This window comes from Pseudopipra pipra, chromosome 11 (genome assembly GCF_036250125.1).
Source record: "Pseudopipra pipra isolate bDixPip1 chromosome 11, bDixPip1.hap1, whole genome shotgun sequence".
In the NCBI taxonomy this organism is placed as follows: Eukaryota; Metazoa; Chordata; class Aves; order Passeriformes; family Pipridae; genus Pseudopipra; species Pseudopipra pipra.
The window spans coordinates 15509826-15526371 of record NC_087559.1 but is presented as its reverse complement, the minus strand read 5'-3'; the positions used below and the strand labels follow the sequence as shown (position 1 = coordinate 15526371).

The window sequence follows — 16546 nt, the reverse complement described above, 5'->3', positions numbered from 1 at the left end:
AAACATGTGTGGCTGTGCTCCAGCTGTAAGGAGAATCATGTGAGACAATATCAGGGAGACGAGAGCAGCCTGGATTCACACCATTTCAGCTGATGTGTGCTTTTGTCAGGGGACCAGTATCTCAAACTCACACCCCATTTGTTAGTCTCTCCTCTCCCACGGGAGCTATTCCGTGGGTGAAGCAGAGGAATTCACACTAGGTCTCTCGCTCTCCCTGTTTCCCATCAGCAGAGTCCTTTTAAAGAGAAAAATCAGGCAACAACTGGTGATGTACATACAAGCATTTCTGCCAGCATAGTTCTGCAAGGCAGGGATATGAAGAGGTGTGATCCTGCACTGACAGAGCCGTGCTGGAAACAATCCCATGTGTAGATACGGCTAAACCAGTAAAATACCCCCTCACTTTTTTTTTTTAAACGAAGATGATTCGTGTTGTGCTGTATGTTTGTGTCTGCAAAAAGGTATATTTTTTCCCTTTACATTCTGGCTGTACAAAGCACATCTATGTCCAGATGTGGAAGCATTTGTTGGGTGTAGCAACCTTTGGTGTCCTATTTTGGGCAGGTGTTCACGGTATAGCCAAGACCTCACATTTTCTGGAATAGATGAATGCAACTCAGGATTATCCCTTGACACATCTCAAAACAACTTACTGGGAAGAAACGAGGAAGGGGGGTGAAAACAGAGAAGACTTTCAGAAGTCTGCTTACATCCATAAAATGAAAAGCAACTGCATTTTCAAACCACGTTAGACTCAAGAAAAAGCAAGTAATAAGTCTTACTGGGGGTTTGGTGAATGGATGGAGAGAAGGCAGATGAAGAGACAACTAAACACAGCTGAAAAAAATTCAGATTTCTGATCAAGGGAATATATTCATGGAATATGGCATGTGGTATTAGCCCAGCTGAGCACACAGCAGCAGCAGGCACTGCGACCCACAACCGCAAAGTGAGTGAAAGCCGTTGGCAGCAGCAGTCCATAAAAAGGACATAAATAATTAGAGTTCTTCTAAGTAAGGTCAAGTTTTACCTGCTGCTTCTCTTCCCCTACTTAACAGTCAAAGGAGATGGCTCAAAATAATTCAGGGAGAGTTTTGTGCAGGTAAATCTCAGAGCAAGGTAGAAAATTTGAAAATATTCAGAGCCTATGTGTTTACCACAAATTTTGCTGTACATTAAATGTGAGCTGAGCCATGAACTCAGCAAGTCCTGACAGATTAGTTTGCTGCATCCTCAAAGTAGCTTTCCTGATGGGAATTTGGTTGCTGACACCTTGAACTGTTGTAAGATACTGCTGGAATTTTCACATCCTGTCCCACAACACAGTGGGTCCCCTGGATCACTGAAAGTGCTGCCCCTTCCACTTCTCACAAAAAGAGGAACATATACAGCATTATCTGCAGATCGGGACTGAAAGGGGGTTTATTTTTTAAAAGGTTCAAGGCAATTTAAATATTCCTCCCTTTGAGGTTGCTACACAAGTGGTTGATTTGAGGTGTAGGGTGGGGGTGGCTGGAGTATAATCATCAATTCCTCAATACAATGGACACACTTGGACATTTTACTTTGCATCATCTCCCTACCACAAACAGTATTTCCTTCAACAGCTTAATGGAAAAACAACACAGCAAAGAAGTTGGAAAATGCCATGTAAAGAGAGCAGCCAAGATTCTTATTATGAGAGGATTTGTACTTTGTATTTTAATGCAAAAACCCCTGGAAACATCTGACTGATCTCAGTCTCCCAAAGGAAAAGATTCTTGTTTTCATAATTCTACTTCAGGTAAAGAAACATCCAGGAAAAATAAAAGCAATGCTCAGTGGCTGGATCTTTATCATCCACCTTCAAGCATCCATACTCCTCTAGAAGACAGCACAGAGAGAGTAACTCTTCTTGCTGCTGGCCATTTCATACTGAAAATCCCAACAATTCCCCTTCAGCATGAAGACATCCATCAGAAGGAAAGTTATTTCAGATCTGACAAGCAGTCACGGGCAGAGGAGGATTGTTACATAAAGCATCAGTGGGAGTAAACAGGAACATTTCTTACAGGCTGTAATGCCTCCATCTCGAGGGACCCTCACTGTACCACACAGGCTCTGGGACTCCTCCGAGTGATTAAATGCATACATTGGCTCCTTGGCAGATATTCAAACCTTCATACCACATACCTGCCTTTTCTCCTGTATTTTCTGCTTGTGTGCACTTCTGCTGATGCTGTCTGTCTCCATCTGAGGAATTTGCACTTAGGACATGAGGGTCCCTTCTGTCAGCAGCCAAAGGATGGAGCAACAGAAACACCTTGGCTTCTAAGGAGCCTTTACAATGTCTGGTTAAAGATTTCTCCACTTCAGCACATTGTCCCACTGCAATGTCACACAACCATCACTGCTATTTACCGGTTTGGAAGCACCTGGTCCCCATTTGGCATTTTCCTAACAAAACTGTGCAAGGAGAAGTGACCATAAGCATCCAATTATGACAGGCTCTAAGATGAGAGACTCCCCCACCAGCCAGCACTAACTCACAGATCAATGGTTATGGCACAGAATAGACACAGAAGAAACCTTCTGTCCTTTGGCTAAGTAAATTTTCAAGCTCTCTCTTCACTCACAGCACGACCTCTCCTAACAGCATCAAGTGAAGAAACCACAGCTCTATGTTGCTTTGCTGTCCAGCATTCTCACATACTATGCCCCTGAGAATGCATCCATCATCCAAACTCAGGCTGTGTTGCCAGAAAGGCAACATGGTCACAAACAGCCTCTTAAATTGACATTCCCTCAGCCAACCCTCCCAGATGAAAACTGGGCTCCATAGGAAATAACCCACTTGCAGGACCTTAGACAACACCAGGCCACCTTCCCCTACAAAGCATTACTCTCTTTGGGCAGAACAGCAGTGCAAAGAGAAGTGAGTGCTACTGCCACTGCCCAAATGTACTCCATCCCCTTAACTCATGAACTAATGTATTGGTTTTCTATCTCCTGTTTTGTGCCGTGCATCCTGGGTGACTACCACCAAACAAAAACACTGTTGGAATTGTCAAAACTGGCTTTTTCTCCAGGCCTACAGCTAACAGTGCCTTCCTACTGCCCCTTTGGGAAGCGTTATGTAGCCTCTTTGTTCTGCTCCCCAGCCTCTGTTGACGTCTAAAGAGACGCCTGACAAAGCCCTCTCCCTTCCAAAACCCCCTGCACAGGACACGTCTGGGATGGAGTTAATTCCCTCCCTAGCAGCCCCTATGGTGCTGTGTTTTAGATTTGTGACTTGATCAGTGTTGATAACACACCGGTGGTTCTGGCTCCTGCTGAACAGTGCTGACAGAGCATTAAGACCTTCCTTGCTCCTCATTCCACTGCCCAGGGAGCAGGCTGGGAGGGGATTCAGGTGGGACCAAAGGGAGGGTTAGTCTTTCCAGGGTAGCTGTTGCTCAGAGACTGGCTGGGCATCAGCCTCATGGGGGGTGGTGGATGACTGCCTTTGCAGCACTTACAGCACTTACTCCCCTCCCACCTTTGTTGTCCTTCAGTTACTAAAATGTCTTTATTTTGACCCAGGAGTTTTTCTCACTTTTGCTCTTCCAATCCTCTGCTCACTCTCCCTGGGAGGGGAGAGAATGAACAAGCGATCAGGTAAGTGTTCAGCTGCTGGATGAACACCTTACCCTAAACCCCTCAAAAGTATGTTTTCAGGCTAATCTTTACTGGACTGAACTTTTTTTTTTTTTTTTTTTGTAACCACAGCTAAAACCACCCTGTATCAATCAAAACCTTCCTTTAGCTGCGTCTCAAACTGTCCTACATTCTGATTTTTTTCAGATCTCATTCTCACTTCACTGCCACTTTAGGACAGGCTAATTCAAATAAACACTAATTAAAGCCATGTAGGGACCTGGGACACCTGTAAGGCATCATAATAGTTTTTGGAAGCTTTTTGGAGCTCAACCTTTGACAGGTAGAAGGTAAAGCCATGCATTTGGGGCAATGGCATTTGGACTGGATCTGGATTCCCAAACCCTTCCCTCCTAGGAGTCAACTCTCCCTGAGAGACCGAGGAAGCAGAGAGAGGAAAAAGCAATCTTTGTCCGTCAGTTTTCTGTGAGGCTCTCAGCCATGCCCATCTCTGGATTTTGTTCTCAAGTGCTGAAACGTTTCAGGCTGTTCAGGCAGGGAGAGCTGCACTTTTGGAGGTTGTCCAAACCATCCATTAGGCTCCTCTTGGTGAATAAATTGTTCTGCTTGATTCATGGGCATCACTGGTGTCTCTGAAGGGAGTTAACCAGAACGTAACCAGGACTAGTGCATAGTGCTGCACAAACAACTGGGACCAATTTGATCAATAGTGAAACAAACAGCAAGAGTTTTGTTCCAGCTGACATATAAGTTAATTGACTCCTGAAAAGTAGCTTTATAGAGGCAGGGAGAACATTTCCACAGGTATGTGACTACCCCCAAGCCCCTCATTCGTACACGGTCTTCCCTATCATTCTTTGCAGCATTTCCAATCCTCATTTTCTTCACCAGTTAGTCAGAGCCACCAGGTGATTTTCACACACGCTTTCCCCACCTTTCTCTGCACACACAGCTAGCAAAATCTCAACACTTGGACCAGCTGCAAGAGTTTCTGCACTTCCTACAGCATCTTTCCATTACAACATTGCTACTGTGCTCCTCCGAGCCAGCTCTGGGACAGCAGCACTTCACAGAGTCACATCCCAACTCCACGGCTCTGAACTGAAAAGCAAAACCTGCTTCAGCTCCCTCAGGAGCTGCTGCCCAGCCAGCTTGGTGCGAAGTGATCATCACCAACAGCTCCAATGACAATAATTTTAACTTTCACAGTCATTCTTCAACACTGGAGGTATCAAATTGCACTGGATTCCTGAGCAGGGTCTCCATCGGACTCTGCTCCTCCTCCTTCTCCTGTCTTGGCCTTGCACAAGACTCTTTTCTGCCTAGTGGAATGCAATTCAAGTCTGCTGACACTCAACCTTGCATGAATAGTCTATGACTCAGGATAACAGCAGGTGCTTCATTAGCAGTTCTCTCAGAGGGTACAATGATAATAACCAACATCCCAAGGGACACACACACACACACCTACGAGCCCCCACAGTAGGAGCTATGCAGGTAAATGGAGCAGGAGAGAGTTTAGTCACAGTGTAAGAGCTAGCCAGACTTGCAGAAGTGTTTGTGAGCAGCTATTGAGCCCTCAGAAGCCAACTTCAGCCAGACAGAGGCAAATTTTGAGGACATCTATTAAGGTTATTCAAAGTACACCCTTTTTCCTGCAGAATAACCAAATGCATCTCTGGCCTATCATCTGCAGTGCAAACACTACCCAAACGCTTCCAGTGCTGACAAATATATTCTTCCATCATTGCTCAATTGCTGTTTGCTCAGTTTAGCTCTGTGTATATTATAATAGGATTCAAAGCCAGAGCCAGCCTTCAAAAGCAGATGAATCTGAAATTACCAACAGAGGCATTTTCACTCTGAGGTCTGGATGAGAGCATAAAATAACTGAACTTTGTTCCTGTGGCTTATGACATCATCTGGCCCCTCTCTGACTGAAAATATTTCTATTCCTCATTCCAGCCCATCTGTTCTTCAGAAAACTCCTTCTCTCTATTTACTTGAAAAACAATTAACTGGAGGCAAAGGCGCTCCCCCACCCCCCGAGGAAAGTGTGTTTATAATTAAGGGAAAAGCACTACATGTTTATTCCCGCTGGTGCATGTGCATGCAGACACACGTGTGTGCACATGCCTATTTTTAGCTACACTGTCAAAATCAGCCTAATATTTCACAGCAAAGGAGGTCTTCTTGACCCGAAAAACACATCATTACTTCTAATTAGGAAAAAAAAGAACCAGAATTGTCGAAAATATCTCTCTGCAGGGGAGACGTGCTGTGAGATGACGGGACTTTTCCCTGCTGTTGTGTTTTCTTTAGCTTTAATTTACTTTGGTGTAACAACTGAGCCCAGTGAAACTCGACAGCTAGCAGGGAAAGGCAGAAATGGGTTAGGAGACCTTTCTGCGTGGGTTGGGAAAGGTATTTTGGGCCATCTCTTCAGATGACAAAGTGCATTTGTTCAACAGAGGTTCATCTCATTCAGCACAACCCTCACATGCATTTAGAGTCTCTCTGCTGCTGTACCTTTTCTTGCCCTGGAAGGAGAACAAGCTGAAGTGGTACAAACACTTTCTATCAGTGCAACCCCTGCCATCAATATAAGAATTATTTCCACTAAGATAGTTGTAACAAGAGAAGTATTCTCCTCCTTTTTCCATCTATAACAGGGAAATTACACATTCCCCTTTCTCTTATCCTTCCTTATTATAACCACTTCTGGAAAAAAACCCACTAATTTGCCACTTGCTGGGACAGTGCCTGCAATGAGGTGGGTCTCCACTGAGTTTGTGGCCTCAGGACACAACTTTAGTACACACAGCAGCGGGAGCATGGAAATAGTTTCATTGCACCATCCCCAGAACAACACCCACATGCCTGCCAGGTCACTGGGACACAAACACTCTGAAGAAATCCTACGTGACTCAGGGCTGAGCTCGTTTGAAACAGTGACTGCCAAGCCACACGAAAAGGGGTGAAACCCCCTCTAATGACTTCACTGCTGAATTCTCAGAAATGGTGGGCTGAGGGGAAATGCATTTGTACTGCTTGATAGATGGAAACCCCTTGGGCAAGGCTGCCCCGTGGCAACTCTCTCCTCTGGCAGAGCAGGGAGGCTGAGCAGACCCCCAGGATGTGCCTCCAAAGTGGTAGGACCCAGCAGGGTGCACAAGCTCAGGCTCAGCGATTCCTCAGGAGCCAATTTAATTTTCCCAGGACAGAGGAGAGGCTGTATAAATTTGAACAGTGATACTTGGTCAGGTTTGTCCTTTCAGCTACGTCTCCAAGCTAGACAAAGAATTTCACCATACAGGACATGACACACCACACAACAACTCAAACTAGCAGGGTTTCTAGGTAGGGTTGGAGAAAATCACTCATACTTCATGGTCACTGTATCTCTGTTAGAGCCCTTAACATCTATCTAATTTGTTTTTTGATCCACTTAGGTCTGTACTGGAACCACGAGTAGCTGTATTACAAGGAACTCCACTGACAGAAGTCTACTTTGCTGCTTGTGGTGTATCAAAAATCATATCTTTCTAGATACAGGGTCTATTCATGCGCTTCTGGCTTTTAATTCACACTTGGTTACACTTGAAACAGAGAGGTTTCAGTGCAACTACTGAAAAGATGATGGTATATAACACTGTAAACACCTGAGCAGCAAACCGCTGAAGATTTTTCTTTTAGAAAAAAAAGCAGAAAAACACACACCAAGTAATTTGCTTGAAGTCTGCATTTCTGTTGAGGACAAAATGGGTTCACCGTGTCCTGCTTTATCCGCAGGGGTAGAGAGCACAAGTGGTTTGCCTTTCTTCTCTTATCTCCTGACATTGTCAGCAGACCCGGTTATGCCCGGAGTGCATCAGTCAGACAGCTACACTCAGCCCATTTAGCTCCTTAAAGCGGAGTGGCCGTGCTTGCAACAAATTGCTTTTACCACAGAGAACGAAACAGATCTTGCAAAATGTATTATTTCAGAGAACAGAGTTTAAAGAAGCGTTGCCTGCAGTCTGCAGGCATCACAGGTACAGCCTTGCTTTTGTTACATGGCAATTTATGGGTGTAAAAGACCAAAGAACAAAGCCTTTAAATTTTTAAATCTCCTTATGCCTTCAGTTTCCAGATAAAATTGTTTGAATATAGAAGTTATTGTCCTTTCCTGCTGCAGTCCATAGGAATACAGCCCTTGACTTTAACAGGAGCAAAGCAAGCTGATAATCAAGGCAGACGTTTTTCTACAGATACAACTGTACAACAAAATACACTTCTGAGTCCTTGAGCCTGAAGTCTTAACCCCTTGCTGACTTGTGGCATCAAAGTACCACACTGATTTGTCCAATTTGTTTTCCCAATTCACTACACCTTGCTGGAGGGTGTCCTGCTTTACACAATAACCTCTCTGACTTCCTGCACACCTCCTCTCTGGATCAATCACATCGGCCACACCAGAGTGGGAGAGGGTATTTTCTTCCTGCTTGTCTGTAGCTTCATCTTTCTACTTGCCTTTGGATAGCATTGCTAAACACTGACTTTTTTTTCAAGCTTAGTCAGAATGGGCACAACTGACTTCCTGATGTCTTGGCACCCACCCAAACCGTCCATTAGCTACGAGTTCACAAACTGATACGTCTTCAGAAAGGTTCATGGGCAACGCTGTTGTTTCTAAAAAGAAATTAACTTCAGGTAAATGAAAATAAGATTTACTGCCGGGGGCGGGTTGCATGCAGTAAATAACTCAGAATTTATTAATTGTCATCCGTGAGACTCCATTCATGTGCAGTGACAAGGGGCCCTTGGGTCGCTCCGCGCGGTAACTCCCCGTTAAACCACTGCTGTTTGTGTGCATCACTCGAGGAGCTCTGGATGTGGATCGTGTCTCCACGGGGCTGGGCATTACCCAAACGTCACGTCAGGCCATCCCAGGCACACAACCCTGATAGTCCTGGTTGATATGGCCCTGGGTAGGAACTCTTACCAGCACCTCCACTTCCCCTGCTGCCTGCTACTTTAGCAGGTGATGAGGAGTGTTTGTGAGCCAGACAGGCAGCTTGTTCTGGGCAAGGGGCTGGTGAGAGATCCTCAGGTCCTTTGCACAAGGTTGAGTCCTTGGCACGCTGATCACCAAGGAACACCAAGGCCACAATGGAGCCCCAGAGATGTACTGCCAGGCAAAGACCTTCCCAGCCCATTGCTCCCTCCCACTGGCTGCTGTGGGCTCTTCAGGTCCAGCTTGTTGATACCCAGTAAAAAACACAACACCCAGATTTAGAGACCTGCTCTTCCCCCTCACACAGAATCTGTGGCCTTGTTCCCAGACCCCACAGTCTTCTCCGCAGCATCAGTCCTAAGCAGCAAGAGGTCCTTGCCATCGTCACTAACACACAGACCTGCAAAGGTTCCTTCCTACCTTTGTTTTCTGTGTTTCCATTATTACTGAATTCCTCCAACCACACTCCAAACAAACCCTGTATTATTGCATTGCCAAACATGGAGTAGATTTGTCAACCCTAGACAGCTCCCCAGACCCTCACATTTCACCATATACAACTGTTGTCCACACTGCTTGTCCCAAACACACCTTGCATCAAGGGCAAGGAGCAGCACACCTCAGGCTTGATGCTAAACCAGACCAGAGGGTCAGACAAAATTGAGACTAATCAAAAAATAAAATTATCAAGGTGCATTCACATTTTCTTCCTTAGGTTGACATGGTTTAACTACCAGGTCAATTCTACCCTTGACTTTGCACACAGAGCTATGGAAGATGTCAGAATTTCACTCATGTTCTGGCTGTTATTTGCAGTAGCCAGTAATTTCTAATAACCCCTCAGAGCCATCCATGTCTAATTGTAAAAATGGATTCACAGTTAATGTGTAGAAAAAAAAATAGGTTATTTCAAATAATCTTTTAAAACTGAAATACAGTCTCACAGACAAAATCCCAAATATTCAGACTAGCTAGAAGGAAACATTGAGAAGAGAGTATGTTTGAGCAGCTCACCTCCAAAACATGGGGATTTTCTTCATCAGCTGAGCCCCAGCACAGTCTCCACTTCACAAACAGAAGAGTTGAGCATCACACAGCAACCAGAGGAAAATCAGCAATCCCTGGAGGAGCTGCCAGTCTGGTACTTGGGAGACCCAGGTTTCTCTTCCACTTCTCATGCTGACATTCCCATTGTGTGCTCTCCACCAGCCACACAATCAGTGTTCCTGTTGAAGAGAAAAGGAAAAAATCCATGTCCTGCTGTCTGTCTTGCCTGGTAAGACAAACCCCTTGGAGCAGGGCTGTCTTTTCCCCATGTGCTCTGCCCATCCTGGATGGCCAGTCTCAGAACACAAGTGCTGATGAGCATCTACATATGTAGACAGAGACACAGAAGGAGACACCCCCTTGTACCCCCTTGTCAAACAAGTCTGTGTTTCCTTGGCAAGAACAAAACAGTATGAGGAGGAGTTTGGATATGTTAATAAAACACTGAAAGGAATCACAGCTGCTAAAACAACTTTTTGGAGATGCTGCTGATCTCAAGTCTCTTGATTTACACACATCCATGTTCCCGCTACCCTGGAGAGTAATCACAGATTTTGCTTAAAAGTCCTCAGCAAGTTTCATGTTTACGCAAGAACAATATATTTTGTACACATTATTACAGGCATTTAACTTCAAAATCCCGGTCAAACAAATGCATTTAACCAGCCCTACAGCTTCAACAAGCCCCCTAAAGGCCAGAAAAGTCTGACACACAGCGAGGTGCTGTACTTCATTTCCCAGCCACTTCCAGGGCATCCCAAACCCCAGCTATCAGTCAGTGAGCCAGTCACTGCCAGAGCACACAAGAGGTCCCTGAGTCTGAGGAAACCATTGCTTTGTTAAAGCAGCTTGAACATGCATTTTGGGCAGGATCATAACACCTTTTGGGGGACAACAAGGGAAATTTTGGGACAGGTTTTAGAGCCAGCATTAGGCAAATGTGCCTCTAATACACACACACACACCTTTCAGTCAGCTTCTCTTCAGAAACTCAGAGGTCTTGGCTACTACAGTTTTATAGTGGCTTCAAACTGACTGAAGACTAACAAGGCTTTCCCCAGGGTGGGCGCAGGGATCTACAGGAACACGTTGGCCAACAGACACAGCACCAAGGTCTGGGAGCTGGGAACAGTTTCCCCCATTTACTCAGCAAGCTCACTTACTGATTTTCATCTTTGGTAGCTCTTACTCAAGATTAATGATTTCTGATCAGTCCCATCAAAGCAAACAAGATTACCTGAAGCCATGGGGAAAAGGAATGTAAGAGGTGAGCATCAAGAGAATAGTAGTAAGACCGTAAGGACGGATAAAGGAAAAATGCCTTGTTGGGACAGATTTTCCATGGGATTGCAGCCATTGGAGCAGCACTGGCCTCAGGGGAACAGCCCTCTTCACAAACCTTGAGGAAAAGGAAGTATGACTGTGAGCAAAGGGTTCATTTCCTCCCAAAACTTTTTGTTTTTAGGATTCATTACCATAGCAATGTGTCAGGCCGTCTCTCCAGGTTAATTTTTTTTATCCTTTCTCCTGGGAAATGATTCCTTATACCAACAATGCTCAAGGCCATGTCTCCATCTGGCAAGAATTCCCACAGCTTTCAGTGAAGCTATAACAACTGCCAGCAGCAGATCCGCTAAAAATCCACCCTTAAACTTCTCTTAACTTCCCCTGCTGCCTCTCACCTAAAGCCCCTTTGGGCTAGAGCTCCTCTTCCTTCAAAGTGGCTTGTCCCTTGAAAGTACATTCAACTTTTCCATGTTTCAGCAAGGAAAATTTAGCTGTTGTAGCTGCTCCTTCAATCCATTCCACTCACACACACACAGTCTGGTATGGAGCCTCCTCCTACACATTTTTGGACACTTATGTGAAGCAAGCAAAAACCTCAAGCCTGCTGAGGTGGGACCGGGTCTGGCACAGGATGTAGTCAAAGAAACCAGAGGATTAACAGCCATTAGGGAACCTCAGCCAGGCTTCAAACATAAAACCCAATACTTCCTGCGTGGCTGAGGAGCACATGCCTGAGGGACAGTGCCCCTTTATGTGCTCCCAGACACGCCGTGAGCGCTCGGGTCTCGAGAGCCCAATGAGCTTCATTCAGCAGGGGCAGAAAACAGACAAAGATGAAATCAAATATCATGACATTTTCTCAATGTTTCTAGTCAAACAGAAAATTAAACAGGCTCGGTTTTATTGCCAGAATGTTAATTTATGCATGGCTTTGGGGAAAGCAGGCTCAGGCACACACAGAAGGTCAGGTTTAATGCTGTTATCAGCTGTCCCTTCCTTCCTCCTAGAAAGCCTCACAGAGCTACTTCCCAGTCAAAGGGGGAATATTTAACATAGGGAAGAGGTGGGTGAAGGGCTGGAGGCTTTATAAAAAAGAAAGCAGGGGCAGTTCAGATCTCTTGGTGGCAGGCAGACTAGCAGTGCACCAGATACTCCAAAATAATCTCATCTTCTGCCCATTCATGCAAAGGTTTCTGCATGAATAACAATGTTCTGGATACATATACTGGTGGGGTTTGGTTTGGTTATGACACAAAGACACTGAAATCTGTTACTCAGTTCCCATGAAATATGCAGTGGGAGAGTTTACCCTCTTCACATACCACAGGATGAAGTAATTCATAAAACACTGATACTGAATCAAAGTTCCAATAAAACAAGCTAAAGGAGTAGATATATTCCTACATCGTGCTCATTAAAGCACTGTAAGGGAAAGCAGGAAAGGTGGCTTAAAGAGAGCAGCTTACAAATGACAGAACATTCCTAAGTACAACCATTTTCCCGGGCTTCTCAAAATCCCGTTTTGTGCCATATCTGTACATGGATGTGTATGTGGAGATCCCATACTCCCTTTGGGCCATGGATCAAACCCCATGTTTCCATACAGTGCAGAACACAGCTGGCAATGTAAACTTAGCACTGGCTGCTCTGGCAATATGCATAGAGGAGAGCTGGGCTGGGCACAGGAAGGAGGGGGATTTGGGTGAAGTGCCAAATCATCCATCTTCACAGGAGCCAAACACCAGCTGCAGCTGTGGAAATGGATTCCCAAACCCACCAGCATCATTAGAGGCAGAGGGAACCTCCTTCCCTGAAGTCACACTGCACAGAGTCTCTGACCACGTTGTCACCAGATTACAGTGGACAACAGCCCATGTGGAGGTTCCCTGCTCGGCTGTGGCATTTCTGAACCAATTCTGGATCATATTTCCAAGTTCTCTGGCAACTGAAGGAGCTGGATAGGAAAAATGGGCTGACTGCAGATGAAATGCAAACCTGAAGCTCTTGCTGGAACGAGCACTCATTACATTCAAAGACTCACAAGAGAATTGAACACTGTAATGATTTTTTACAAGTTTCAGTGAACAGATGCATTGTGAACCCCTCACAAAATCCCTCTCCTAAATTCATATTTACCAGCCCTTGGAAGTGTCTTTTTCCTTCAAGATCAAACATCCTGACTCCTTCCAACTAATTAAATGGATTTCCCTGGGAATAAATTGCAGTTGTCACCTAATCAGATGGTGCATTTTAATATGATGTTGGCTTTCCTGTGCTGAAGTATGTGAATTCCACAGTGTTTTGGTTAGACTATGGAACCTGCTTATGACTCAAGTAGAGTTTGTTAACAAAAAATTTAACAGCTCACTGGAAAAATTTATGCCACTGATTCAAGCCCCCATTTAATTTATTATTTTTTTTGCTTCTTTCTTCATATTCTTACTGGGTTCTCCCTGTTTTTCTTTCTTTTGAGAAATCTGAAAACTTAGCACGTCACCAACATTCCTTGTGTCATTTTGATACTGTCAAATGTTTGTGGCCATACCAAGAATCTTGGTGTCCCTCAGCTTTGGTTCCAGTCCTTTCCCAAATTAGATGTAAATTCTGAATAAAGGTTTCATCAGCATGCCTAACAGCTCGTTTTTCCAGAATAACAGCAACAGAAAAAAAAATCCAAATAAAATGAGCAGAGAAGCAACAAAGATTTCTGAAGTTATTCACTGGCAAGGACTTAAATTTTCCTGATGTGTCCCAAAGCCATCAGCAGCATCAGTACTTTGTCACTACTGCAGGTGATGGAAAATGCAGCTCAAGTCAAGCCAGCTGGAGAAACTGATGCACCTACTAAAAGGCTATTCATTTACTTTTTTAAATCGTGAATTGCTGGATCAGCACATTCCTAGTTTTCAGTGATTTTAGTAGCAATGGGACCAGGAGTAGAAGGGAACCATCAGAGAGGTGACAATCTGGACTGAAACAATCTGAGCCTTTGGGGATGGTGAGCTTTTTGGGAATGATCTCCAATATTCTTCCCTGGTGATATAACTATGAAGCAATTCCCCATCTGGTAACTCACATCACTTTCACCAAAATTTCACTTACGCCCCAATATCCTGTGTGACCGAGCCCTGAGATGCATCTGGCCACATTGCATTTGTTCCCCAGAGAAACTTAGAGGGGTGCAGTTCCTTGCCAGGAGCTTTTTAGGGTATCATAAACCATGTGCCAACTTCTTACTCATAGTGTCACAATATGAAAGCATTACCAAAGTCTTGCAGTACAAGTCATTAACACACTGAAGTCACTAAAGGTGACACTTGCAGTTCGGCTCCGGGTACCAACTCTGCAGAGCATTGCACCCAGTTTAAGTAGGAACATGTCTGAGTAGGAGCCAGGCTTTCCAGGGAGTTTGTGAAGAGATATACAAATTATATAAGCTTAAAAGTGAACATGAAGCAGAGGAGGTTGAGGGCACACCAAGGGAAAGGAGACCCCACTGGAAGAACTCTGCTGAAGTTGCAAAGGCCATGGAACAGGGGGCTGTTTGCATGACCAAAGGTTCAACAACACAAAGGATATGCCTTCAGTAACCTTTTTAGAAGTGGACTTTAAAAAAAAAAGGAAGTAAATTGTCTCTCTCTCTTCCACTTAGATGCCTTTTCCCCCAGACCAACATGAACATAACATGGCCAAGCCTTCTAGCTCTCTGACAAAGAACCACAGTGGGTCAGCAGGGGCATAAACAGAACTCTCAAGTCCCTCTGTTACAGAAAAGCAGGGTAGTAAATTGTTCTCAAACAGGACAAACTTGGTGTGGTTTGTTTGGGGTTTTTTTAGGTTAAGTGGGGTTAATGTTTGGATGAGAAGCACATTCCAGTGTGATTTCACCACTGAAACGGAGCCATCTCTGGGGTGGAGCCCTGCAGCTGCTGGCGGTGCACATGTATTTTGCTCAATGTATCCAAAGAACAACTGAGGATACATCACAGTTTGGGTAGGATGCTGAGTTCAAGCATTCTTGCACCAAGGAAAGTAAAGGACTTTTGCTCTCCCTGAGAACTGCTGTGTTTTTCAGCCTTATTAATTGGGAAAAAGAAGACATCTCCCTCATCAGAGGGACAGAAGGTTGATGGCACCGGCACAGAGGGACGTCTCCCTGCAGAAACAATTTTTCCTGCCCCTCCTGTCCTTCACTCCCACACCTCTTCCCCAAGGACCACACAGCACCACCTTGCTGGGTGCCAACCTGAGAGATCCTGACTGCACATCAGGAAGCCCTGAGGGACATCATCACGTGCTGATATTCCCCTGGCAGCCACGAGTCAAGAGCGATGTCCTGGCCCTTCACATCCCCCCGGCCATGACGGAGCAGCTGAGAGCTGTGCAGTGCTGTCGGTCACACAGAGCAAGATGCCAGCTATTGATTGCTCACATTTTTCCCCCAACCTCCCCTCTCCTTGTGCCTTGCCAGCTCACTTCACCCTTCCTCACAGCAGGCTGAAGCCACTTCACATCCTGCTGGCTTTATTTCAACTGTCTTGACACAACACAGTTTCTCCTGCTTCTAACCGTGCATTTCCTGGCATGATCCCCATTGGAAACCTCAAGTTCTGATAACACTCGATGACCTTCCCTTTATTATTTCCCACGACGCTCTTCGGTCCCTGAGAGGTTCTAAAATTGGGATTTGCCTTCCTGGAAAGCCAGACACTCGGGGTGAATGACTCAGGAGCCTTGGCATGTGGCTCCAACAGCCCAGGATACAAAGGCAGTACCTTCCCCCTCACGCAGTGGATCCAACAGTAGGAAGTATTATTTTTCAGGGCTGTGCTCAGTGATTTCCTAGAAAAGCAACAAAAATGCCACATGTGTTTGTGTTTCCATGTGAATTCAGCACAAGGAAATCCACACAGGCCACATGCGGTTTAGAAATTGTAGGTGTTGTGAGCCTTGCGTCTGCATAATGTCTTGCCCTTGGTATGCAGTAAACATTCCACATCTTTAGGGGAAACTCCCACATAGCCAGCAGAAGGAGGGCTTTTAAAATCCCAGATCCCAACTTCAGCGCAAAGGCACGAGCGGACAATAAATTTTCCATCTGCGAAGGAAGCGTCCAATTTCACCCGATTATTTTGATACGCGGCTTTAACGAGGCGATTGTGCAAGAGCAATCACAGATGGACAAAAGGGGAAAAAAAAAAGAAAGAAAGAGGCTCAGCAACGTGCAAACTCTGAAGAGAGAAGGATGCCTTAGCGTGAAGGCTCTGCCAACGACCAGGTCACACTGCAGAAGCCAACGGGGCCAGATTTCTACCCAGCGTTACAGCTCACAATCAGAGCCTTGTTCGGAAAGAAAAATCAGCTCTTATCTCACTACCATAAAAGCCAATATAACAGAGCACTCAGCTTGGAGCATGATACTGAGCAGTTGCTAAACCATATCCTCCATGCCAGAAGAAACTCTGTGGGTACTGACTCTGGGATAAATTTCTGCCTGTCACATGGGACCATGAGTGTCTTCATTCCTCTGCAATGCCCCTCTGAGATATTGAGGGTGGATGTCCCAACATTGTTTTTTCC

At 45.2% G+C, this 16546-nt stretch overlaps 1 long non-coding RNA gene across 1 annotated transcript in view; it reads right to left on the bottom strand.

Annotated features, from left to right (window-relative positions):
- The window catches only part of LOC135420382 (uncharacterized), a 249349-nt gene that overhangs the window by 88797 nt on the left and 144006 nt on the right, over positions 1-16546 (bottom strand). The window contains exon 6 of the long non-coding RNA XR_010433501.1: positions 9647-9858. This is a non-coding gene — a long non-coding RNA (uncharacterized LOC135420382). The remainder of the gene's footprint in view (positions 1-9646; positions 9859-16546) is intronic.